Raw genomic sequence first — 8,096 nt, forward strand, 5'->3', positions numbered from 1 at the left:
GAGGAGGAGGAGGAGGAGGAGGAGGAGGAGGAGGAGGAGGAGGAGGAGAAGAAGAAGAAGAAGAAGAAGAAGAAGAAGAAGAAGAAGAAGAAGAAGAAGAAGAAGAAGAAGAAGAAGAAGAAGAAGAAGAAGAAGAAGAAGGAGAAGAAGAAGGAGAAGAAGAAACAGCAGCATTTATATACTGTCAACGTATCAGGCACCTTGCTAAGTGTTTTACAGAGATCATTTCATTTCATCTTCACAAGTCTGGGAATTAGGAGTTATTATTATCCTTATTTTACAGTCAAGAATACTGAGGCAGACAGAGGTTAAAGGACTTGCCCAGAGACTTGCAAGTGTCTGAGACTGGATAAGAACTAAAGGTCCTCTAACTCCAGTCACAGTGGTCTACCTGCCTGCCTCAGGGTAAGCCTCAGATATGAAGGACACATGTACTTTATATGACTAATCCCTAAATTACCTAATAAATGGCTAGAATAACTTGAGTATTACTTCAGTGAAATGATTTAGTTTATTTCTAAGGTTAGTTCTAATTTAAATAATTATTAAATTCTGTGATTTTAAAGCTAGTTGATTTTCCACATCTCCATGTTAGGTTTTTCTCTCTGTACCTGCCAATAACGGATGAGTCTTTCATAGCCCTCTAAAACAGAAGGAAGCTTAGACATCTGTTTGGCTAAATCCCTTATGTATAGATGAGAAAAGAGATATCAAGAAATTTTGATGACTTACACAAGAAATTCACATAGAGAATGACACAAATCATATCCCAAACCAGGGTATTTTGACTCAAAATACAGTGAGGATCTCTTTCATATCTTATGTTACCTAGTGATAGCAGAGGCTACAGTGCTCATGAGGTTGAATCTTCCAAGTCAGGAGAGTTGACAGAAGTAATCCCAGTATCTAAGATACAATGAGCAAGATGTAGACAGAATAGATTTGTAAAGTGATTTGCTAAAATACTGAAAAAGGATAAGACAAGCAAGTCAAAGTATAAGATGTGTTCAGGAACTGGAAAACCAATTTAAAAACTATTATAGATATAACTGAGATCTGAGAACAAGTAGGAAGACAGAGATGATCATCAGGGTAGAGCTCCAACAAATGAGATATGCAACAAAATGCGAGCTAGAGAATACATGCAATATTTTTCATGCTCAGCAAGGTTACCATGTTTTTCTTTCCCTTTTAAGCCCACTGTATTATATATACTTTGCTTGTGTTCCTGCAAAAAAGTCTTGGCTTTGAATAGTTACCATGTCCCACATGGTAAACATCTGTGCTTGAACATCTGTAGACAATACTACATTAATATTTCCTTAAAGTTCTAAAATAAAGTCATTAAGGAATTTCAATTATGTCTAATTCTTTGTGATTTCATTTGGGGTTTTCTTGGTAAAGATACTGGAATTTTTTGCCATTTCCTTCTCATTTTACAGATGAAGAAACAGAAGCAAAAAGGGTTAAGTGACTTCCTAGGGTCTCACAGCTAGTGTCTAAGATCAAATTTGAATTCAGGTCTTCTTGACTAGTGTCTTGATGCTGTATCCCTTGCACCACCTAGCTATTACAGGACAAAGTATTAGTGAGAAAATAACATGTTCTAGTTTTCAGTCTTCTAATATGGTTCTAAGACAAATGGATTTTGTTCTCGACACTAAAATCATTGAAATGTCTTCAGTTTGTGTGGTGGTAAATTTAATTTTGATTAAATTATGATGAATTAGTGTTTATCAGACTTTTGAAAAAGAGCTATTATATTGGAAGAGATAGAATCAGAGGACCAAAGTTCGGATTACCAGCCCTAATTTAAACTCCCTATATTGTTAACCTGGCTGATTCTCTTTGCTTCTTCAGTTTCATTTTTTCTCTTTTGTTCCTTCCTAAAGGTAATATAAAGGGAAAGGAGATGTGGGGAGTGTTCAAGGGGTACTAGCACTTTTGGTGTAAGGGGTTTCATGGACCTTTTGGAGGATGCTCATCTACCTTATGAGTCTACCTAGCATTCAACTCTCACCTGTGGCTCCAAGAAGCTTTAGTATGTGCAGAAGTCCCACCCCAGGAAACCATGTACATAGAATAGTTAAGCCAGGTAGACCCATGTCAAAGAGGTGTGTCTACCCCAAGTATGTGAAGACTTTTCCCAGTAGAATGAGCAGATAAAAACACCTTGTTCCAAAGGCCATGAAGGTGGCTAAAGCAGGCACTGTGGAACACTGAAAGCTCAATCAGACATTGAAGATGTCAAAGACCAAGGTCATCCACTGCAACCTGGGCCATTGCCCATCACCTTGATTTTTGCCTTGCCATTGAACTTTGATGACTCTGGAAGAGAGAGTAAGGCTGACTACTTCGTGCAGCTCTTCTGCAGTTAAACCTAATCCCCACAATCAAGACATCCTCTCATGATGTCCTTGGTCCATTTGTTGAAATCTTTATTTTTTTTAATACCTAGTTGGCAAGCTATCTCTTTTTTGATGATTCCACCTAGAAACATACCCTTCTTCCTCACATTTCTTATTCCAACATATTTTGATTACTCTCTACACTTAACCATATGCAAAATGTATTACGGTTATTTATAAATAAACTTTTTCCTCCCTCCTGAGACGTATAGCTGGAAAGGACCATTGAGGTCATTTGATCAAGTCCCTTCAACCTAAAGAGTCTAAATGACTTTCCAAGGTCACACAAGTGCTGAGTGAAACAGGTAGGAATTAATGCATGTCCCTAATCTCAGATACAGTGAGTTTTTTGTTTTTGCTTTGTTTTGTTTTTTGGCTACACTTTGCCCTTGGTCAGGAATCCTGTCACAAGTCTTGATGAGAAAATCAGATTTACGTTCAATCACTCACAGCACATTTCCCAGGAATGCAATTGGCTGTGCATTCAAGGACTACTTGTACTAAAATAAAGACTTTATAAGGAAGATTATTCATCCATTGATCTTACTCTATCATAAGTAAATGAACTATGTCATAAATAGGAGAGATTTCAGCATTTATTGTACAACACTATTTTAAAAATAAACATACCAGATTATAAGCTTCTAAGCTAAACAAAGAATAAAGTTTGAAGCTCTCTAAAGACTGTCAGTGTTTTCTTTGTCTCTGTATCCCCCATAATATCTTGAAGAGTGTCTTACACAGAACAGACCTTTAAGAAATATTTGTCAAATGAATTAACACATTTTCCCTGAGATAATGCCAAAGTTCTAAAAGTAAGATTCACCAGAGATACTAATATCAATAGTTCAAATGACTGGATTTCTAAGCAATATAAAGAAGTAATATTCTAATAGGGCAAGGGAGTAGGAGGGCAGGAAGTAAAGATTTATAATTCTATCTCATTGGGTAGCTCCCAGTGTGGAAACTCCCATAATAAATACAAATCAGCAACTCTCCTACAGCCAATAGAGTCATTTAGGACATTAAGAAGATAAGGGAATTGTCCACAGTCATGCTGGTAGCCCAAACATAATATTCTATCTACTTCAACAATCTGCTCTCCATACTTTAAAATAAGAGTTATGTGTCAATGGCCATTAAACATTTGGACATTAAAATAAGTTAAGAGGTAAATTGTCTTATCCATTTGCACAAGAATATGTTAGAAAAATCATATTTTCAAAAAGTATATCTGAAGATTAGCAACACACTACTACACTAATAATAACCACAACAATTCATCCAAGAAACTACCTTCTCAAACAAGCTAGCAGTATCATTTTTAATCTGTTAGAACTCAGTTCAGAGCATGCCTGCTTAGGGACTCTCTGAAGATATCAGAATAGAGAAGTGTACCTATTAAATGATTAAATAATCATTTGCCAAAGGCAATGATCAACATTTATTCTAGAGGACAGATAATGAAAGGTATTTTACCCATTTTTCTCTTGGTAGAAAAATGAAGGATTGTAAATGCTAAAGTGACATTAATGTATTTTGCTTTACTTAACTGGTTTACCTTATCATTAGGTGCAAGGTTAGATTTAAAGAAACATTTATTGTGTGACAAAAGAATCAGTAATATTTTTTAAATGAAGAAAGTTAAGCAAATAAGTATGGAGACATTTTCTCTTTTGAATTCTAGTCTTTTAATTCATTTTGTAATAAGATTATTTGGGCAGTAATTTGAAATGCTAAAGTGATAAAGAAAATATTTTTATTATTCACTTTAATTTGTGAACTTTGATTGTTATCATAATCTACATCTCACTTTTTAATGATGCTGGTTTGGAAACTTGCATAAAGATTGAATTAAATTTGTATACCAAACATTACAAAATTTAAGATAAGATGATATCCAAAATTTGTCAGGAAAACTTTTAGATTTGCTCACTTTCTATAGTGTTCCATTGTAAGACTCTTTGAAACAAGCATTATAAAATTTTATTTTCCCCATATTTTCATCAATAGTCACCTATGACTCCATTCAGAATTCCTACAATTCTGCGTGTTAGGTTGATGGCCCATATACTTTAATCAATCATATTCAACCATATCACCTCCATTTTTGTTTTGTCATTCTTACATCTTTCATTGTGTTCTCTATTACCCCTATTCAGTGGCTAACCAATGACTTCATATTAGGTTTATGTCCTCATGTTATAAAAGATATTGGACTTATATATTATTTAATACTTTATCAATATGTTGTTTCCCCCAGGTAGAATCCAAGTTTCTTGAGGGCAAGGCTTGTATTGTTTAAAGTATTTGTGTCCCAACACCTAGTACATTCCCTTACACAGAATAAGCAACTAATAAATGATAGATTAATTTAATTTAGGCACTTGATTTAATTCAAGATGTGCTTCCTACACAAAATAGTTCAAGTATGAAATGTCACTCTTCAGAGCTTTTCCTTTTAAAATGCTCTTTCAACTCTTCTTATTAATAATTAACTAACATTGTCTCTGCAGACAATTTCCTTTTTAAAAATTTGCTAATCTCTATTTTGAAAAAGGAGGGTGTTTCCTGGACTCAAGACCACATGCAGAAACACAAAATGATAAAATTACTAGTACAGCTCTATCAGTGCCAGGAAAGGAATTAAAGAACAGAAGAGTCATATGGCTCACCAGAAAATACCCCAACTTGAAATCACAGAATCACAGACTTAGATCTAGAAGGAAATTCAGAATCCATATAGTCAACTTTACTTTCTAGACCCATTTATTTTACATACAAGCACATTTAGGTCCATGTTTAAATTAATTATGCCCTTAATTATGACCAGTGAAAAAGTGAAAATGACTACAGTGATAAAAATCACTAGAGGGGCAGAGACCATAGATTTTGATGGGTGTGAAACTACAGAATACTTTGATGAGAGCACAAACTGTATTCCAAGTTGTTCAAAATGATTTTTAACATACATGCTGCCATTTAATCCTGATAATTATGCTCCAATGTAGAGAAGACAGATGTTGTTAGCACAGCATTACAAGTTATTAAACTTAGGTTAAGAGAGCATATGGGGTTTTTCTAAGGTCATACTGGTATTAAATAGAATTGTAGCTAAGATCCATACTTTTGATTAGTACTTCAGTATTTTATCCACTGCAATAAGATGGAAATGACATGGAAAAAGACAAAGAGTTATCCTTTTATATTTACCTACATATGTATCTATAAATGTATGTATGATTCAATAATGGAGGTAGGAGGCAACCAAGTATAAAAATTGATGATATTACACATAAAATCTGTCCATCTTTATCTATCTATATCTAAACAAAATTAGATTATTGACAAAATATATGTATATATGTAGATAAGTGTGTCTATCTATATATAATCTCATTATATCAGCCAAGAAAGTTTGAAACAATAAACCAAAGCAGAATTCAATAATATCAATAGTTCAAAAGAGAACCTCAAATCCCCTAAGTCAGTTTTAGGAAGTGCGGAGGAAGGAGTGGATTTAAAAGGAAGAAAGGAGATTGAATCTAGCTAGACAATCCAAATATATGTCATCTTTGCCAAAGGGTATTCTTCTGAAAAGTTTTTTTTTTAAATACCCATTGATGGTTCTCCCCAGAAAAGTCCTCCCTAGTAGCCAAAGACAAGCTGCCTCCATCTATAGTTATATCTATCTATTTTCTATGTCTCAATCTGTTGCCTTTTATTTTATTTTTAATTTATGAAATAAAATAACATTTAGATAACATAGTATGGGGCGGCCAAGTAGCACAGAAAGTAAGAGCACCGGCTCCACCGTCGGGATGACCTGAGAATCGAATCCCGGGCTCAGACACTTAGCACCCACCCAGAAACATCTGGCCGTGTAACCTTGAGCAAGTGACTTAACCCCAATTGCTTAGGGGTGGCCAGGTGGCTCAGCAAGTAAGAGCACCGGCTCCAGTATCGGGATGACCTGGGGATCAAATCTGGGCTCAGATACTCAGCACCACACCCAGAAATAACTGGCCATGTAACCTTCAGCAAGTTACTTAACCCAATTGCTTAAAAAAATAAATAAATAAATAACATAGTATAATTAAAAGATGATTGCACATGAACATGCTAATCTATTTTCTACAACTTGCTATTTCTTTTAAATATATAATAGAGTTCTCAGTAAATAAGAAATTGCTTTTTTATATCAGTAAAACTTTTGAGAGGTTTTAGTCCATTTGCTAAGAAATAAGGAACTGAAGTAAAAATTTGATTATTTGAGGTAAAACATCTCTTCTCAGAAAAAGTTTGAATGAAATATATGAAATGTTTTTAAAAGAAATTTCCTGTTCGATAAAAATGGGAGGGGATAAAAGAACTCAGAATTGTTTTAAATGGAAATAAATTTATATATATATATATATATATAAATATATATATGTATATATATATATATAATCTGGATGTATGTTCATATGTATGTGTGTATACATGGATACATAGACAGATATACAGGAAGATATACATACATACATAGAAAGGAAGAAGTGTCTTCAGTAGTTGCTAAACCATTAGGTATTGAACTTGATGTAAAATAAATTTGCTTCATTTGTGCACAAAATCAATTTCTCTATGTATGAATTAAATATAAGCTCTTTTCATTATTCATACTTACCATGTTTTTCATTTTACTTAATCAAAAGAAGTTACTTTTCAAATTATTGTTTAAAATGTTACTTTTCTCATAAGCTTCAATCTTTCTTACAATCTAAATGTCAGCTTCAACAAAAACTATAATTTATGTCCAGTTAACATTTATTAAGAAAATATTCCACACATAAATATTATCCAAGTGAAAATTTCATAGTACCTTAAGCAAATTGAACATAGACTTCTTATGTCAATAGAGACCATGATGTTTCCTCATGAAACTAGTATCAGGATAAGATTATATATAAGAGCATCATGAAAGCAAGAAAAGGTCAGTTTGGGTTAAATTAAATAAAAAGAAATACTTTCAAAAATAGAAGTATTTACTTTTCAGTAATTCCTGAGTAATTAAGAATAATGTTTCTAGATCTGATGATTTTTAAAATGTTTAAAATTACTTTAACTTCATGTTAAAAAGCATCATAAATTAGTGCTACATTGTCTTGCATTTATATCAACCTGTTCCAAATCTCTTTGGTTATAACATAAATCAGTGAGTAAAAACAAAATGTTTATTAAGCAATATGTGCCTTTCTTGTTGTAAGTATTGGGGATGCAAAGACATATACACAGTCCTAATCCTAATGTTTCTCATATTTTAAAGTGGGAGACTACATGAAAATAAATCTGTACTCATGAGACATGTAAATATGCATGCATGTATGCATATACACAAATAGAGATATATGTACATGTATGCACATATGTTTACATATTTCACATACACAGATGTTTTACATAAACATAGTAAAGAAAAAAGTCAGGGACAGCTAGGTGGCACAGTGAATAGAGCATCTGCCCTGAAGTCAGTGGAATCTGAGTTCAAATATGGCCTCAGACATTTAACACTTACTAGCCATATGGCCTTGCCCAAGTAACTTTACCCCAATTCCCCTGCCTTCCCCCCTCCAAAAAGCAAAAATAGATAGATAGATAGATAGATAGATAGATAGATAGATAGATAGATAGATAGATAGATAGATA

Source organism: Petaurus breviceps, unplaced genomic scaffold (assembly GCF_028583685.1).
Source record: "Petaurus breviceps papuanus isolate PSGF00001 unplaced genomic scaffold, PetGlider_PUasm1.0 140, whole genome shotgun sequence".
NCBI lineage: Eukaryota > Metazoa > Chordata > Mammalia > Diprotodontia > Petauridae > Petaurus > Petaurus breviceps.